The 19,846-nt window shown below is 33.2% G+C and overlaps 1 pseudogene; it reads right to left on the minus strand.

Annotated features, from left to right (window-relative positions):
* Window positions 1–460: 460 nt before the first annotated feature.
* LOC141565221 (U6 spliceosomal RNA) lies at window positions 461–561 on the minus strand (annotated as a pseudogene).
* Window positions 562–19,846: the final 19,285 nt, after the last annotated feature.

Below are 19,846 nucleotides of genomic sequence, written 5' to 3' on the forward strand. Positions count from 1 at the left end.
TTTCCTTGAAAAATGAGGCTTTTTTTTTAGAGAAACCCATTTTAAATTCTCTACCTTCCCTCCTCCAGTTTCCTACTTTCCTCCTAATATTGGGTGCTTTTTTTTTTTTTGTTTGTGCAAAAAACTTTTTTTTTTTTAAATTCAATGTAATCAAAATTATCTATTTTTCTTTCCATAATTCTCTCTGTCTTGTTTGGTCATAAATTCTTCCTTTATCCATAGATCTGACCAATAAACTTTTCTGTGCTTTCCTATTGTGCTTATAGTACCACTCTTAATATCTAAATCATGTGTATCCATTTTGATCTTGGCAATATGAGATGTTGGCCTATACCTATCTAGTTTCAATTCAGTTTTCCCAGCAATTTTTGTGAAATAGTGAATCCTAACCCCCAAACTCATATCTTTATTTTTGTCAAATACTAGGTTACTATGGTCATTAACTATTGTGTATTGTATAAAAAATATGGAACTCTTCCTGTATTTGCATGTTATCTTTGTACAAGGACCATGAAAATCTTTATTGTTCCCATTTTTTGTATATGTGTTGCCAAAGCAAGCATAGTTCTATACATCATTAAAATTAAGACATCCGTCTCAAGAAATTTTAATTATGTAGATTTTATATGTAAATATTTATTATATTAGAAATTAAAATGCTAGTATTTATTATGAAAATAGTTTGTTCTTCATAAATCTCTTGAAAAGGTCTGGGGACACCCAGAAATCCCTGGGCATACTGAGAGCTATTGCTCTATAGAACATTTTGTTGTTGGAATATTTTGTGGGTTTATAGCTGGTGAAAAAAAGATAAGGTACACAGTGATAAGAGGAGGGGAGGAAATAAAAAACAAGAAAAAATAAATGGGAAGTAGATTTCAAGGTCAAGCTGACCTGAAAATGTTGAGGGCAGTAGGGACAAATGAAAAGGCACAAAAATCCCTAGCTTAGTGAATAGATCAAAAGGGCCATTTAGAAAATAGTCACTGTTACAAAAATCTATGAAATTTGTTGTATGATTATTCTCAAGGGTTAGCATGGTATAGTGAATTAAAAAAAAGCTTTTCAGGTCAGAGTGACATGAGAAATTTAAGGAGGGAAGAAATATTTCTGAGAGGAGAGATAAAAAAAGTCTTATAGAAAAGGTCTCAACTGAGCCTAGGAAAAAAAACGACTTCAAAATTATTTACTTTTACATGTGTTAATAATCTGTTCTTTTCACTTCATTCCCTCATCCCATTCAACAATAACAAAATCCCTCAAAACAAAGCCCTTATCATGCACATGCATAATCTTGCAAAATAGTCTTCTATTCTTTATGTTATTAAATCTGCCTCTGTGCCTTTTAAGTTCCTAAGCTCTTTCTGGGGATATTTTATCTTTAGGGTTTTGGATTCATTGTTTATCATTACACTGATCAAAGTCTAAAGAATTTCTAAGTTGTTTTCCTCTATAATGTGGTTATTGCTGACATAAATTGTTCTCTTAGATCTGCTCACTTTATTCTGCATCAATTTATAGAAATCTCCTTGATTTCTCCCAAAACTATTTTGTCTTTTTTCTTATGGTATAATATTTCTTTACATTTATATATCATCATTTGTTTAAATATTCCCCAATACGATTTTTAATAGATAGACTGCATTTGGATTTATTCAAGGGAAAATTACTCTGGGTAAATGCCCCCAAATTGGAGAGTTCAGGATGAGATAAAGGAAGAATAAGTCAAATTTGGCAGGACTATAGAGTGTGTGAAGAGGAATAAAGTGAAATAAACCTGGAAGTCATATTATTGATGCTGCTACAATAAACTTCTAAAGACTTTTGTGGAGGAAAATGACATGATTGGGCCTGTATATATTAGTAGGACAAGATAAGCACCAATCAACCATTAGTCAATGTTCCTGATCATTAGACTATAACTAAGTAGAAGCTAAAGGTAAGAAAATGAATGTTGGGGATTATTTCATTTAGGCAGCTAAATTGCACAGTGGACAGAATGCTGGGCTTGGAATCAGGAAAATCTCAGTTGAATGTGACTTTCCTTCTAAGAGTATCTCCAATTTGTCCTGTATATATATCATTGGTATAAATCCTGCATATATTTTATTATATCATTTGCCTATTGTCTTCCATGTTGATTTCTTTAGCATTAATGATTGATTCTTTTGTTTGTTTTTTGCCTTTCTCTGTATTTTCGGTATTTGGTATAGTGCTAAGCATAGAGGAGGTTCTTTTTTTTTATAGGTATAATGCTTATCAACTTGTTTTATTTTTTATAGTTTTAGCACAATATTATTAAAAGTTGTAATATAAATTATATATTATATATATTTCATTGTTTTATTTCCAATGTCTCATTGGAACAGAGATTTTTATTCTTTTGTTCTCAGTTTTCTCATCTTTAAAATGTGAAGATTTCATTACATGGTCTAATTTCTTTGTTTTGATTGTAGTAATTTTATTTATTTTTAATACACATTGCTTTATGAATCATTTTGGGAGAGAACAATCAGAGCAAAAGGGAAAATTCAAGGAAGAGATAAAAAAATAGAAAAAAAGAAGTGACATAGCATATGTTGATTTACATTTGTTCTCTGCAGATCTTTTTCTGAATGCAGCTGGCATTTTCTATCCAAAATTATTGGGTTTGCTTTGGATCACTGAAGCACTGAAAAGAGCCAAGCCTTTCTTAGTTGGTTATTGCACATTGTTGCTGTTATTGTGTACAATGTATTCCTGGTTTTGCTTAGCATTAGTTCATATAAATTTTTCCAGGCCTTTCTAAAATTAGCTTGTTCATCATTTTTTAATAGAACAACAATATTCCATTACCTCCAAATATCACAACTTGCTCAGCTATTCCCCAATTGATAAGCAACCACTCATTTTTCAGTTCTTTTCTACCACAAAAAAGCTGCTACAAACATTTTTGCACATGTGGGTCCTTTGCCCACATGATTTCCTTGGGATACAGATCCAGTAGTGACACTGTTGGATCAAAGGGTATGTACAGTTTTTAGTCCTTTGGGCATAGTTTCAGATTACTCTCCAGAATGGGTGGATCATTTCACAACTCCACCAACAATGCATTAGTGTCCCAGTTTTCCCACATCCCCTCCAACATTTATCATTATCTTATTGTTAGTCAATCTGAGAAGTGTGAGGTGGTATCTCAGAGTTATTTTAATTTGAATTTCTCTAAGCAATAGTGATTTAGAGCATTTTTTCATATGATTATAGATGGCTTTAATTTCATCATCTGAAAATTATCTGTTTATATCCTTTGACCATTTATCAATTGGGAATTGACTTGTATTCTTATAAATTTGACACAATTCTTTCTATGTTTTAGACCTTTATCAGAAATACTGGCTGTAAAGATTTTTTTCCCAGCTTTGTACTTCCATTTTAATCTTGTTTGTATTGGTTTTATTTGTGCAAAAGTTTTTTTTTAATTTTATTTTAATATAATCAAAGTTGTCCATTTTGCCTTTCATAATGTTCTCTAGTTCTTCTTTGGTCATAAATTCCTCCCTTCTCCAAAGATCTTATAGGCAAATTATCCCTTGTTTTCCTCATTTGTTTATGGTATCATCCTGTATGTCCAAATCTATTTTGATCTTTTTTGGGGATGGAATGTGAGATGTAGATCTATGCTGAATTTCTGACATATTATTTTCCAGTTTTCCCAGCAATTATTGTCAAATAGTGAGGTCTTATTCTAGAAGCTGCGATTTAAGGGTTTGTCAAAGGGTAGAGTGCTTTAGACCTTGATTATTGTGTTGTGTGTATGTAATCTATTCCATTGATCAACCACACAGCCAGTACCAAATGGTTTTGATAACTGCTGCTTTTTAATGTAGTTTTAGGATTGGTACTGCTAAGCCTTTGTATTTTTTTCCATTAATTCTCTTAATATTCTTGATCTCTTGTTTTTCTAGATGAATTTTGTTATTATTTTTTCTAGCTCTGTAAAATAATATTTTGGCAGTTTTATTGTTACTGAACAAATAGATCAATTTAGGCAGAATTATCATTTTTATCATATTATCTCAGCCTAGCTATGAATAATTTATATTTTTCCAATTTTTAGATTTGATTTTATTTGTGTGAGAAGTATTTTGCAATTATGTTCATATAGTTCTTGGCACATTGATACCCAAGTATTTTATTTTGTCTACAGTAATTTTAAATGGAATTTCTCTTTCTATCTCTTGCTGATGTGCTTTACCAGTAATATATAGAAATGCCAATGATTTATGTGGGTTTATTTTATATCCTGCAACTTTGCTAAAGCTGTGAATTATTTCCAGTAGATTTGTGGATGATTTTCTGTGATTGTCTAAGTTTATCATATCATTTGCAAAGAGTGATAGTTTTATCTCCTCATTGCCTATTCTAATTCCTTTAATTTCTTTTTCTTTTCTTATTGCTGAAGTCAACATTTCTAGTAAAATGTTGAATAATAGTGGTAATAATTGATATTCTTGTTTCACCACTGACCTTATTGGGAATGTATCCAGCTTTTTTCCATTATAAATACTGCTTGCTGTAGGTTTTAGATAGATACTGCTTATTATTTTAAGGAAAACTTCCTTTATCCCTATGCTTTCTAGTGTTTTTAATAGTGTTATATTTTGTCCAAAGATTTTTCTGCATCTATTGAGATTATCATATGATTTCTATTAGTTTTATATTTGAAATGGTTGATTATGGTAAGAGTTTTCCTGATATTAAACAAGTTCTGCATTCCTGGTATAAATCTCACTTAAACAGGTGTATTATCCTGCTGATAAGTTGTTGTAATCTTTTTGCTAATATTTTATTTAAAATTTTTGCATCATTATTCATTAGGGAGATTGTTCTGTAATTTTATTCCTGTTTTATCACTTCCTAGATTATGGTATCAGTGCCATATTTTTGTTACAGAAGGAATTTGGGAGTACTCTTTCTTTAGCTATTTTTCCAAATAGTTTATATAGTATTGGAACTAATTATTTATTAAATGTTTGGTAGAATTCACTTGTGAATCTATCTGGCCCTGAAGAATTTTTCTTAGGGAGTTCATTAATGACTTGTTCAATTTATTTATCTAAAATGGGATAATTTAAGTATTTTATTTCCTCTTCTGTTAATCTGGGAAATTTATATTTTTGTAAATATTCATCTATTTTGGTTAGATTGTCAGACTTCTTGCCATACAGTTGGGCTAGATAGGTTCTAAATATTGCTTTAATTTCTTTTTCATTGGTAGTAAATTCACCCCTTTCATTTTTTATACTTATAATTTGTTTTTTTCTTTCTCTTTTATGATTAAATTACCAAAGTGTCATCTATTTTGTTAGTTTTTTCACAAAAGTAACTTTTAGTTTTATTTATCAGTTCAATAATTTTCTTAGTTTCTATTTTATTAATCTCTCTTTTAAGTTTCAAAATTTCTAATTTGGTATTTAATTAGGGGTTTTTAATTTTTTTAAATTTTATTTATAATTTTTTTGACAGTATATATGCATGAGTAATTTTTTTAATAACATAATCCCTTGTATTCATTTTTCCTAATTATCCCCTCCCTCTCCTTAAGCCTTCCCCTTGATGACAGACAATCCCATACATTTTACATGTGTTACAATATAACCTAGATACAATATGTGTGTAAATACCATTTTCTTGTTGCACATTAAGTATTAGATTCCGAAGGTATAAGTAACCTGGGTAGATAGACAGTAGTACTTACAATTTACATTCACTTCCCAGTGTTCCTCCTCTGGGTATAGTTGTTTCTGTCCATCATTGATCAACTGGAAGTGAGTTGGATCTTCATTATGTTGAAGATATCCACTTCCATCAGAATACATCTTCATGCAACATTGAAGTGTACAGAGACCTTCTGGTTCTATTCATTTCACTCAGCATCAGTTGATGTAAGTCTCTCCAAGCCTCTCTGTATTCCTCCTGCTGGTCATTTCTTACAGAGCAATAATATTCCATAATCTTCATATATCATAATTTACCCAACCATTCTCCAATTGATGGACATCCATTCATCTTCCAGTTTCTAGGCACTACGAAAAGAGTTGCCACAAACATTTTGGCACATACAGGTCCCTTTTCCCCTCCTCAGTATTTCTTTGGGATATAAGCCCAGGAGTAGCACTGCTGGGTCAAAGGGTATGCACATTTTGATAACTTTTTGGGCATAGTTCCAAATTGCTCTCCAGAATGGTTGGATTCTTTCACAGCTCCACCAACAATGTATTAGTGTCCCGGTTTTTCCACATCCCCTCCAACATTCATCATTATTTGTTCCTCTCATCTTAGCCAATCTGACAGGTATCTCAGAGTTGTCTTAATTTGCATTTCTCTGATCAGTAGTGATTTGGAACACTCTTTCATATGAGTGGATATAAGTTCAATTTCATCATCTGAGAATTGTCTGTTCATATCCTTTGACCATTTATCAATTGGAGAATGGTTTGATTTCTTTTAAATTAAGGTCAGTTCTCCCCTAATTTATAAGAAACCGAACCATTCTCCAATTGAGAATGGGTCAAAGGATATGAACAGACAATTCTCAGAGAAGAAATTGAAACTATATCCACTCACATGAAAGAGTGTTCCAAATCACTACTGATCAGAGAAATGCAAATTAAGACAACTCTGAGATACCACTACACACCTGTCAGATTGGCTAAGATGACAGGAACAAATAATGATGAATGTTGGAGGGGATGTGGGGAAACTGGGACACTAATACATTGCTGGTGGAGTTGCGAAAGAATCCAGCCATTCTGGAGAGCAATCTGGAATTATGCCCAAAAAGTTATCAAACTGTGCATACCCTTTGACCCAGCAGCGCTACTACTGGGATTATATCCCAAAGAAATGCTAAAGAGCGGAAAGAGACATATATGTGCCAAAATGTTTGTGGCAGCTCTTTTTGTTGTAGCTAGAAACTGGAAGATGAATGGATGTCCATCAGTTGGAGAATGGTTGGGTAAATTATGGTATATGAAGGTTATGGAATATTATTTCTCTGTAAGAAATGACCAGCAGGAGGAATACGGAGAGGCCTGGAGAGACTTAAATCAACTGATGCTGAGTGAAATGAGCAGAACCAGAAGATCACTGTACACTTCAACAACAATACTGTATGAGGATGTATTCTGATGGAAGTGGAAATCTTCAACATAAAGAAAAACCAACTCACTTCCAGTTGATCAATGATGGACAGAGGTAGCTACACCCAGAGAAGAAACACTGGGAAGTGAATGTAAATTGTTAGCACTAATATCTGTCTGCCCAGGTTGCATGTACCTTCGGAATCTAATGTTTATTGTGCAACAAGAAAATGATATTCGCACACATGTATTGTACCTAGACTATATTGTAACACATGTAAAATGTATGGGATTGCCTGTCATCAGGGGGAGGGAATAGAGGGAGGGGGGGATAATTTGGAAAAATGAATACAAGGGATAATATTATAAAATATATATATATATAATAAAAAATTATTAAGTAAAAAAAATTAAGGTCAGTTCTCTATATATTTTGGAAATGAGACCTTTATCAGAACCTTTAACTGTAAAAATATTTTCCCAATTTGTTACTTCCCTTCTAATCTTGTTTGCATTAGTATTGTTTGTACAGAAACTTTTTAGTTTGATGTAATCAAAATCTTCTATTTTGTGATCAATAATGATCTCCAGTTCTCCTCTAGCTATAAATTCCTTCCTCTTCTACAGGTCTGAGAGGTAGACTATTTTCTGTTTCTCTAATCTATTTATTATCTCATTCTTTATGCCTAAATCATGGACCCATTTTGATCTTATCTTGGTATATGGTGTTAAGTGTGGATCCATATCTAATTTCTGCCATACTAATTTCCAGTTTTCCCAACAGTTTTTTCCAAATAATAAATTTTTATCCCTAATGTTGGTATCTTTGGGTTTGTCAAAGACTAGATTGCTATAGATGTACCCTTTTTTGTCCTTTGTATCTAATCTGTTCCACTGATCGACTGGTCTATTTCTTAGCCAATACCAAATGGTTTTGGTGACTGCTGCTATATAATATAGCTTTAGATCAGGTACACCTAGACCACCTTCATGTGACTTTTTTTTTCATTAGTTCCCTTGCAATTCTCCATCTTTTATTCTTCCATATGAATTTTGTTGTTATTTTTTCTAGGTCATTGAAATAGTTTCTTGGGAGTCTGATTGGTATAGCACTAAATAAATAGATTAGTTTGGGGAGTATTGTCATCTTTATTATATTCGCTCAGCCTATCTAAGAGCACTGAATGTCTTTCCAATTATTTAAATCTGACTTTATTTTTGTGGCAAGTGTTTTGTAATTTTTCTCATATAATTCCTGACTATTTTTTGATAGATGGATTCCCAAATATTTTATACTCTCAACATTTGTTTGGAATGGAATTTCTCTTTGTATCTCTTGCTGTTGCATTTTGTTGGTGATATATAAAAATGCATAGGATTTATGTGGATTTATTTTGTATCCTGCAATTTTGCTAAAATTCTGAATTATTTCTAATAGCTTTTTAGCAGAGTCTTTGGGGTTCTCTAAGTATACCATCATGTCATCTGCAAAGAGTGATAGTTTGATTTCCTCATTTCCTACTCTAATTCTTTGAATCTCTTTCTCGGTTCTTATTGCCGAGGCTAGCGTTTCTAGTACTATATTGAATAGTAATGGTGATAGTGGGCAACCTTGTTTCACTCCTGATCTTACTGGGAAACGTTGCAGTTTATTTCTATTGCATATTATGCTTACTGACGGTCGTAAATATATGCTCCTGATTATTCTAAGGAATAGTCCATTTATTCCTATACTCTCAAGCGTTTTTAGTAGGAATGGATGTTGGATTTTATCAAATGCTTTTTCTGCATCTATTGAGATGATCATATGGTTTTTATTAATTTGATTATTAATATGGTCAATTATACTAATAGTTTTCCTAATATTAAACCAGCCCTGCATTCCTGGTATAAATCCTACTTGATCATAGTGTATTATCCTGGGGATGATTTTCTGAAGTCTTTTTGCTAATATCTTATTTAAGATTTTAGCATCAATATTCATTAAGGAAATTGGTCTATAATTTTCTTTCTCAGTTTTCGACCTACCTGGTTTAGGTATCAGTACCATTACTGTGTCATAAAAGGAGTTTGGTAGGACTCCTTCATCCCCTATTTTTTCAAATAGTTTATATAACATTGGGGCTAATTGTTCTTTAAATGTTTGGTAGAATTCACATGTAAATCCATCTGGTCCTGGGGATTTTTTCCTGGGGAGTTGATTAATAGCTTGTTCTATTTCTTTTTCTGAAATGGGACTATTAAAGCAATTTATCTCCTCCTCTGTTAATCTAGGAAACCTATATTTTTGGAGACAGTCATCCATTTCACTTAAGTTATCAAATTTATTGGCACAAAGTTGGGCAAAGTAACTCCTTATTATTTCTCTAATTTCCTCTTCATTGGTGGAAAGATCCCCCTTTTCATTTGTAAGACTAACAATTTGATTTACCTCTTTCCTTTTTCTAATCAAATTTACCAAAGGTTTATCTATTTTATTGGCTTTTTCATAAAACCAACTCTTGGTTTTATTTATTAATTCAATAGTTTTTTTACTTTCAATATTATTGATTTCTCCTTTTAATTTTTGTATTTCAAGTTTGATTTTTGGTTGGGGGTAGGGGTTTTTAATTTGTTTTTTTCCCCTTGGCTTTTTTAGTTTCTAGCTTTATATTTAGAGATATAAAATTTCCCCTAAGAACTGCTTTGGCTGTATTCAATAGGTTTTCCTATGTTGTCTCATTATTATCATTTTATTGGATAAAATTATGGATTGTTTTTGTGATTTGTTGTTTGACCAACTCATTTTTTAGAATTAAATTATTTATTTTCCAATTGGTTTTTAGTCTATCTTTCCCTGGCCCTTGAATGAATATAATTTTTATTACATTGTGATCTGAAAAGGAAGCATTTACTATTTCTGCCTTTTTGCATTTTATTGTGAGATTTTTATGTCCTAATACTTGGTCAATTTTTGTGTAAGTACCATTTACTGCCAAGAAAAAGATATATTTCTTTCTGTCCCTATTCAATTTTCTCCAGAGGTCTATCATACCCAATTTTTCTAGGATCCTATTAACCTTCTTTCTTATTATTTTGTGGTTAGATTTGTCTGATTCTAAGAGGGGAAAGTTCTAAAATAGTTTTGCTGTCTCTTGCTGTAACTGGCTTAAAATTTTCTCTAGGAATTTGCCTCTTCTTCTTCTTCTTCTTCTTCCTTCATATTCTTCTTCTTCTTCTCCTTCTTCTCCTTCTTCTTCTCCTCCCCCCCTCCTCCTCCTCCCCCTCCTCCTCCTTTTCCTCCTTCTCCTCCTCCTCCCTCTCCTCCTTCTCCTCCTCCCCCCCTCCTCTTCCTTCCTCCTCCTCCCTCTTGTCCTCCCCCTCCTCCTGCTCCTCTTCCTCCTCCTTCTTCCTCCTTCCTCCTCCTCCTCCTCCTTCTTCTTCCTACTTCATTATTTACTATACTCTTTATCAAGATGTACTTTCCTTCCTTAACTATTTTAATAAGATCTATTTTTACTTTTGCTTTATCTGAAATCAGAATTTCTGTCCCTGCTTTTTTTTTTTTTTTACTTCAGCTGAGGAACAATATATTTTGTTCCAATCTTTGACCTTACCTCTTTATGTGTCTCTCTGTGTCAAATGTGTTTCTTGTAAGCAACATATTGTAGGATTCTGTTTTTTAATCCACTCTGTTATTTGCCCCCATTTTATGGAAAAATACATCCCATTCACATTAACAGTTATGATTGCCAGCTCTGTATTTCCCTGCATTGTATTTTCTCCCCTGTACATGCTTTTGTTCCCTATTTCTACCTTGTCCTCAATCATGTATTTTTTTTTTACCCACCCTACCCACTACCTTATCTTTTACCAACCCTTCCCTCCTCTTACCTTTTCACCCTAGTGTTTCTATCCTCCCTTCTGTCTTATTCTGCACTTTTCTTCTTTCTTTTCCTACTTCTTTATAGGGTTAGAAAAATTTCTATACCAAAGTGAATGATTAAATTATTCCCTCTTAAGGACCAAATTGATCAAGATCAAGCTTCAGACAATGCTCATCTCTCTCCTTTCTTTCCCTGGATTGTAAGAGGTCTTTTGCACCTCTTCATGTGAACTAATTGTGCCATTATACCTCCCATTTCCTCTTTTTCCAGTGCAGTCTTTTTTCTGCTCCTTAATGTCTTTTTCTTTGATGCCATCACATTAGAGACCATTCACAACCACACCCTCAATCCACGTAATGCCCTCCTCTGCCCCAATAACAGTTATAGTTCTTAAGAGTTACGTATATGATTTTCCCACTTAGGGATGTAAATAGTTTAGTATACACACACACACACACACACACACACACACACACACACACACACATATATATATATATATATTTTTTTTTTTTTTCCCCCCTCCTGTTTTCCTTTCTATGGTTCTCTTGAGTCCTGAGTTTGTAGTTTACATTTTGTTTAGTTTTGGTTTTTTCAATGGAAATGATTCAAAGTGTCTTATTTCATTGAAGCTCCCTCTATCTTCTCCCCTGAAAGATGATGCTAAATCTCATTGGGTTGTAACCCCAGGTCCTTTGCCTTATGGAATGTGACATTCTAGATTGTCTGATCCTTTATAGTAGAAGCTGCCAAATCTTAGGTAATCCTGACTGTTGCTCCTTGATATTTGAATAGTTTTTGTCTGATAGCTTGCAGTAATTTTTTCTTGAGATTATAGTTTTGGAGTTTCACAACAATGTTCCTTGGGGTTTTCCTTGTAGGATCTCTTTCTAGAGATGATTGATGAATTTTTTCTATGAGTATTTCCCCCTCTGTTTCTAGAATATTGGGGCAGTATTCTTTAATGACCTCTTGTAGAATGTTATCGAGACTCTTTTTTGGTCATGGCCTTAAGGTAGGCCAATAATTTTTAAATGGTCTCTTCTGGATCTATTTTCCAGGTCAGGTATTTTGCCAATGAGATATTTTAAATTTTCTTCCATTTTTTCATTTTTTTTTTATTTTGACTGCTTCTTGCTGTCTCACAAAGTCATTAGCTTCTAATTGCCATGTTCCAGTTTTTAATGTGTTATTTTTCTTCAATTATCTTTTGTATCTCTTTTTCCATTTGGTTTATTCTACTGTTTAAAGAGTTATTTTGTTTTTTTTTTCAGGTAATTTTTTCCTTCCTTTTCCCAACTCTTGACTCTCACATGCATACCTCTCATTTCCTTTTTCATTTTTTCTTCTACCTCTCATTTACCTTTTGAAGTCTTTTATGAGACTCCAAGAAGTCTCTTTGGGTTTGAGACCAATTTATATCACTCTTTGAGATTTTTTCTGTCTTTCCTCGTCTGAGTTTGTGTTTTGGTCTGCCCTGTCACCACAGTAGCTCTCTATGGTCAAGGTTCTTTTCTATTTCTTGCTCATTTTCTTTCCTTTTCTTTTGGTATTTTCTCTTTTTTTACTTTTAAAGTAGAGTTCTGCTCCTGGAGTAAAGGGGACATTGTCTCAAGCTTCCTGTGTTACTTTGATTTCAGCTTTCAGTACAGGGGGCCCTTATGTTTCTAGGGGTAGCTTTGCCTGCTCTGTTTAGAAAACAGCCCTGGTTTCATAGAGATTGCTTTCTGAGCTGAGACTGGAATTTCTTACTCTATTGATTTGTTCCTCTACTGAATCAGGACTGATGGTCTTAGTTGTTGATTTGCTGTGATTAAGACTCTTGCATGGACTTTCCCAGAGTGTTATCTGACCTGGGCTGAACACCCTTTTCACTTCAGTGAGACTGACCTTTTTGGAAATTTTTCAGTCTGTCTTGAGCTGGAGAGTGGTTTCATTCCATCAGACTCTGTTCAGAGTCTTGGTTCAGGTTTTCGAGGAAATCTGGGAAAATTCAAGCAGCTTTCTGACTTTACTCCACCATCTTGGCTCCACCCCTGGAACTACTTCCATAGAGGAGGTTCTTAATAAATTCTTGTTGACTTGATTTGAAATCCATAAAACAGAGGCATGTGCTCACTAAATTTGTTTACCATGTCAATTTTTCAAATGAGATGTGACTAGATAATAGCTTCTAAAGAAAAAGATATGGATTTTAATGGACCACAGTATATTGTAACAATAAAAAATATGTCCCAAAGAGCTTTAAGCTGCATTATGAGATATGTGATTTAGACAGAAGAAGATGATAATTCCACATTGGTTCTCATCAGATCACATCTGTTATATTCTGCCTTGCTTTAGATGCCACATTTTATGGAAGACATTGATCCAGAAAAGGTAACCAGGATAGTAAGAGACTTACATATGCTAATCAGTTGAAGTAAAGTAATTAGGGTTATTTAGCCTAGAGTAGAGAATACTTGAAGTAACAGAAGAAGATATCATTACTGTTTCCAAATTTTGCAGGATTGTCATGTAAAACTTTATTTTGCTTAGTTCTGAAGAATAAAACTAGGACTAATGGGTGAAAGTTATAGAGAGACAGGGTTGGACTTCTTGTAAGGAAAACTTTGGAATTGCCCCTAAGTAGAATAGACTGTTTTGGAAAGTAACCCTTTCATTTTTAGAGATGTTGAAGAGAGAATTGCTGTTCAGGTATTAGTTGTACTAGATAGATGACCTCTGGAATTTCTTTCACATCTGAAATTCTATGATTTTGACTTCATGAATCTGTAGGTTGATTAGTGTGTCCAACTATTACAGATAGCAGCTTATCCATGACTTTTCACTTTGTCCAGGGGAGCAATTTCCCTGTGTCCCTTCAAGTTCATCTGTTTGCAGAGAGGTATCTTTTAGCAGCCATGCTGTTTTTGCTAAGATTTCCCCTACTCCTTACTCTCAGAGTTTAGATTACATTGAATATTGAAGTTTTCAATTTATAAATTATCTAATTTCTTTTATATTGCAATGCAGTTTATCTAATTACTTACTGTGATAAGTGCATTGCCTGTTTATGAGAATCTTGAAAGCATGATTAATGGAGATGCTGCTTAAGCAAACTCCATTTCATGATGAATATCAGAAAAACTGCATTTTAAAATACCTTTTGGAGTTACCTTATTTTGAGGATTAGGTTTATAAGATTCCAACTTGTTCTCTCTTTGCTCTAGAATACAAGTTTCTGGGGACAGGGACTGTTTTCATTTTTCCTCTGTGTTTCCATTTCCATAGGGCCTTGCAAATAGAAGGCAATAAATGCTTATTATATTGTATTAAGTGGAATTTAAAAAAATTCTTTGTGATAAACTTTAAAGAGTTATGTATTGTGATGAGGTTTTTTGACTAAAAATCTAAGTAACTAGAAATTGTCATAGAAAGAGAAGTAATCTAACTTTATGAAAATTTAATGCTGTTTGGAAGAGTTAACTACTCTAATGCTGGGCAGCCAATAGGGTACACACTTTAAAATTTATTTTTTGTAAATAAAATTTACAAAATTCAATAGAATTCATTCAGCATTTCATATGATACTTGCTTTCAATTTTAATTCTTTTTTATTTTGTTATTGGTGAAGGAAAAAGGGAAAAGGACTTTTTTTTTGCTCAAATGAAGAACATAGATCAGAAACTTCTTTTTAAAAAGCTATTATTAAAAGGAGTGAAGGGCAAAAGATTAATGTATCTTTTCTTTTATGCAGGAGGAACTGACATGCTAATAATAACTAATATTACTTTGTATATGAAAGCATATCAAAAACAGAAGAGAGAAGAAAAAAAACTGAATCACAAGGTTATCTCATCAAAGGAAGCCAAATTTGATCATATTTTGGTATAATTTTATTAAATTATACTGCTTAGTGCCTGATCCATTCTGCTGAGGTAACTCAGAAAGAGTGTTAGATTTTTCACAAGACTTGAATTTCACTTTGTACATTCTTAAATGTATAATTCAGGGGAATAAGTCATGAAATACAACATAGCATAAGTGGGAAAAGCATTGATTTAAGGTTTGGAGACTAGGGTTCAAATTCAAGCTTTGACATTTAGTCATTTGTTCCTATGATGAGCACATTGTTTAATCTCTTAAAACTTGTTTCCTCATCTGTAAAATAAGAATAATTCCTAAAATCCCAAACTCATGGGATTATTGGAAAAAACAAAGCACTTTGCAAATATTAAAGTGTTGTGTTACCCCTTATAAGAATAATTAGATACATCTGTTAAAAAATGTTTGGACTCAATGATCTCTAAGATCCTTTCCATCTCTAAACCTATGATTCTAGGATCCTAGATAGATTGTAGGATATTTTGGTAAAAAGGAGAGAACTGAGCTGGACCATCCTGAGGTTTCTTTACTTCTTTTTCAAGTCTGGAAAAAAGGCATAATATATGTAGCAGACAGGGTGTTCAAGGAGGACTACCAACTCTAGTATGAGGACTTGCTGAATCCTTTTCAGAGATGCTCAGATATTTTTGAAATCCACCACTCAACTTTTACCTGTAGCTCCCAGAAGACATAGCATGTGCAATGGTCATAGCCCAGTAAACTTTCTTAGCAGACAAGCTGTACTAGGTTGAGAGTAACAAATGTGGATGGGGGGGAGGTGACAACCCTAACTATGTGGAGCCTTACACTAGCAAAATGTGTGGAGGACAATTTGTTGTAATGAAGACTATGAAGGCAATTGCATCAGGTACTGTGGAATGCAGAGATTGGTGAGACATCAAAGATGCTAAAGGCATCCATTGCATCCTGAGCCACTGACAATCATCTTGACTTTTATCTTGGCTTTCAATGACTGGACAGGAGAGTGAAGTTGATGATTTTTTTTTTCAATTCTGCCCTGACTTAAAGCTAATTTGAAAACAAATCAAGACATCACTCTGTGATGCCATTAGTTTTCTGAAAATGAAGGACAATCAACAAAATGCTTAATTGTATTCATGAGAACTTGTCTTCTCTCCAACTCTGAGGACAATTTAATATTATTTAAGACCATTAAGGATGTTAGCTTTGACTCCTGTCCAACAAAACACAGGAAAATACCTATTTTCTAAGTAGGAAGGATTTTGAAATGAAATGAAATGCTTTTGAATTCAGGTAAATATCACTGAGCTCAAATAGCCTAAGTGTCTTTATTCATGTTACTATAAACAGTCAAAAATGACCTGCCATTTGATTACTAATAGCCTGCTTTTAGTAGATACTATTTCCAAAAATGAACTCTCATGTGGTGTAGTAGAGAAATTTAATATCAATTTCATAACTAGTTGGTTATCTTGGTGGTTCCTGGAAGATTGATAGTAATGTCATTTTGTAAAAGCATAATGCTCTCTTCCCAGCATATCATCAGTCTTGAAAATGTCTTGTCTTTTTTAAATTTTGAAGTGATCAGAAACTTTAGTTGTTTTATTCATGCATGAATAAGCAACATTTTTCATTTTTCTATTCAATGGAGAGAGAAAAAGAACATCTCAACCTCTCATCTTTGTAAATAAAAGGCTTATTAAGCTATATCCAGAATATCTTCCAGTTATCTCATTAGACATGTAACATGCTGAAGCAATCTCTATATATTGTGTTCTTGTGTTTCTTCATTTAGTTTCTTTAATAAAAATTTAAAAAAAGTTATCACTCCCTCCTTTTAATCCTTTCCTGGTCTGACTCTGTGATTTAGGATCAGAGACTTTTAGGCTGGAAGTGACCTTTAAGACCATTTATGTCTGGAAGTGCTTTTTTTCTACACTGTGGTCTCTTGAATCCATATCTCCCTTCTAGGCTTAGATGAGGTGCTACCCCCACCATGGTATATTGAAAAATGTATCTGCTTTAGAAATAAAGGAACTGGATTTAAATCCTGGCATTAATACACACTATCTAGCCTTAAGCAAATGACTTACTCTCTCTGGGCCTGAGTTTCTTTATTTGTAAATGAAGGCTTGAATGAGATGGTCCCTAAGATTCCTTCCAACTCTAGATCTATAATCATACTTTCCTCTTACCCTTAAAATTGAGTTGGAAAGAGTCTTAAAAGTCATTCAGTTCAATCCATAACTAACCAAGAGAAACAACATGGTATAGTTGGAGTTTGAGAAAAACAAATTTTATATCTCTGACTGCATAGTTCATTATTCCGGAAATGATTTCATTTTCTCTCTGAAACCCCAATGTCCAGTATATTTTTAAAAGAACTTGAGACTTCATCCATATAGAGAATAATTTCTATATCTATGCACATTGGTACCTTCTTTTCAATTTAATAGTCTTGGAGAATTGCATGGCAGCTCTAAGTTATTAAGTGAGTTTCCCAGGAACGTATAGCCATCATCAGAGTCGAGATTTAAGCTCAGATCTCTATCCATTATGTCATCTATGTTGCCTTTATGCCAACAGTAAATGATTGTTGGATTGAGCTAGTAGAAAATAGAGAACAAGAAATGTTAAATAACTTGTGTAAAGTTGGATGGAGAATAAATGGTAAAGCTGTGATTTAAGCCAAATTCCAACTCCAAATCTAGTGTTCTTTAGTTTCTGTCTACTTCAAGCATTTCTTTCTTTCTTTCTTTCTTTCTTTCTTTCTTTCTTTCTTTCTTTCTTTCTTTCTTTCTTTCTTTCTTTCTTTCTTTCTTTCTTTCTTTCTTTCTTTCTTTCTTTCTTTCTTTCTTTCTTTCTTTCTTTCTTTCTTTCTTTCTTTCTTTCTTTCTTTCTTTCTTCTTCTCTCTCTCTCTCTCTCTCTCTCTCTGTCTCTCTCTCTCTCTCCCTTCCTTCCTTCCTTCCTTCCTTCCTTCCTTCCTTCCTTCCTTCCTTCCTTCTTTCCTTCCTTCCTTCCTTCCTTCTTTCCTTCCTTCTTTCCTTCCTTCTTTCTTTCTTTTTTCTTTCTTTCTTTCTTTCTTTCTTTCTTTCTTTCTTTCTTTCTTTCTTTCTTTCTTTCTTTCTTTCTTTCTTTCTTTCTTTCTTTCTTTCTTTCTTTCTTTCTTTCTTTCTTTCTTTCTTTCTTTCTTTCTTTCTTTCTTTCTTTCTTTCTTTCTTTCTTTCTTTCTTTCTTTCTTTTTTAATCTAGCCTTTGGGAAGCTTGGAGCCCAGAAAAAATTAATGTAAATGTCAGAAAGAGGTTATAGGAGGACTGAAAAGAATATGCTCTTTCCATTAGTTTTTCTTAAAAACATTTTCCAGGGATATATCTCTCTTTAAAATCTTATTTGATGGGCTTTAGCATCCGCTTTTTGTGACCTAAGCATAATGTAAGGCTTTCAAGCAGAGTTGTGACATTATTTCACTGGGCATTTGCCAAATGGCATCTGTTGGGTGTGACATGACTTTGCAAAGCAGAATCAGTGTTGGAAGGGATCTCAAAGGTCATCTAGCCCAACTCATTCTTGGACAAGAATATTAGTATAGTATAGTAGAAAGATTTCTGAACCCAGCGTCAAAAAATCTACTTAGAAACTTACTAGTTATGTGATTCTGGCAAGCCACTTATCTCCTGGCAAGCCACTTAAACTTTCTCAGTCTCAGTTTCCTTCTCTGTAAAATGGGAATAAAAATGAGATCTACTCAGAGGTTATTGTATTGATCAAATGAGATAATGTTTACAAAGTATGTTGTAAACCTATAAGACTATGTTAATCCAATATCTACTTTCTTTTCAGATCTATATATCCAATCTTTTTCTTTCTCCTGAGTTCCAGGCTCACATTGCTAATTGTTTTTTGGCTGGATGTTCTAAAGACATCTCAAACTTAACAAGTTCAAAACAGAACCATTTCCCCCAAATTCACTCCTTTTCCAGTTATATTCATATTACTGTTGAGAGCTGTGCCTTTCTTGTAGTCACTTAGGTTCACAATTTTGGTGTTGCCTTCAATTCCTCACTCTCACCCTACACAATCTAGTAACTGCCATATTTTGCAATTTATTTCTATCTTCTCTCTATGTTTTCTTTTTTTCCTTATATTTCTGCCACTTTATTCCAGAATCTCATCACCTCTTCTCTGGATTATTGCAATAGACTTTTAATTAACTTCTGTTTCTGGTCTGTCCATTCCATCCTTTACATAGTTGCCAAACAGATTTTCTTTAGGCATGATTTTGGCCATATTCTTTCTCCTATTTGATGAACTCCAGTGGCTTCCCATTTAGGCACTTAAAATCCTCATAATTTCCCTCCTTCTTACCTTTACTTCCCTTACCTCACCTTTTAGATTTCCTGATTTATCCAAAGACTTCACTCAAATCCCACCTTCTGCAAGAGGCTTTTCCTGCTGCCCCTGGAAGATCTTTGAGGCTATGCATAGTTTAAAAAAATTCTTTTTTCTTTATATATTGAGTTCTTAAAACAGTGTCTGGTACATTGTACTTAATATATTCTTGATGATTAATTATTTGTTTCATGCTGCAAGCTGAAGATAATCATAAGAAGTCTATTTCATCTTCCATACACTTGCATACATATAAGTTATTATGCCTTCCTTATGAGTATGTCTACTCTTCTTTAGGTTAAACATTCTCAGATGTTTCAAATTAGCCTTGGATAACTTGAACTTGAGAACTTTTGCCATCCTTGTCACTTTCTAATGGATGTGCTTCTTCTTATCAAAATCATTTCTGTATGGAATTGAAGGTGACTGTTGCAAAGGTTTTTTTTTTTTTATCTCATAGTCATTTCTAAGGGACTAAAGGATCATAAAACACAAAAATAGAGATTTACTCAAAAGAAATCCCAAGTTAATTTTATAAATGAGGTCAGGTAAATTTTTATTCACCACAGATTTTATTTACTTTTACTGTATATATTCATTAATATTTCTTGGAAGAATT

The sequence above is a fragment of the Sminthopsis crassicaudata genome, chromosome 3, assembly GCF_048593235.1.
Source record: "Sminthopsis crassicaudata isolate SCR6 chromosome 3, ASM4859323v1, whole genome shotgun sequence".
In the NCBI taxonomy this organism is placed as follows: domain Eukaryota; kingdom Metazoa; phylum Chordata; class Mammalia; order Dasyuromorphia; family Dasyuridae; genus Sminthopsis; species Sminthopsis crassicaudata.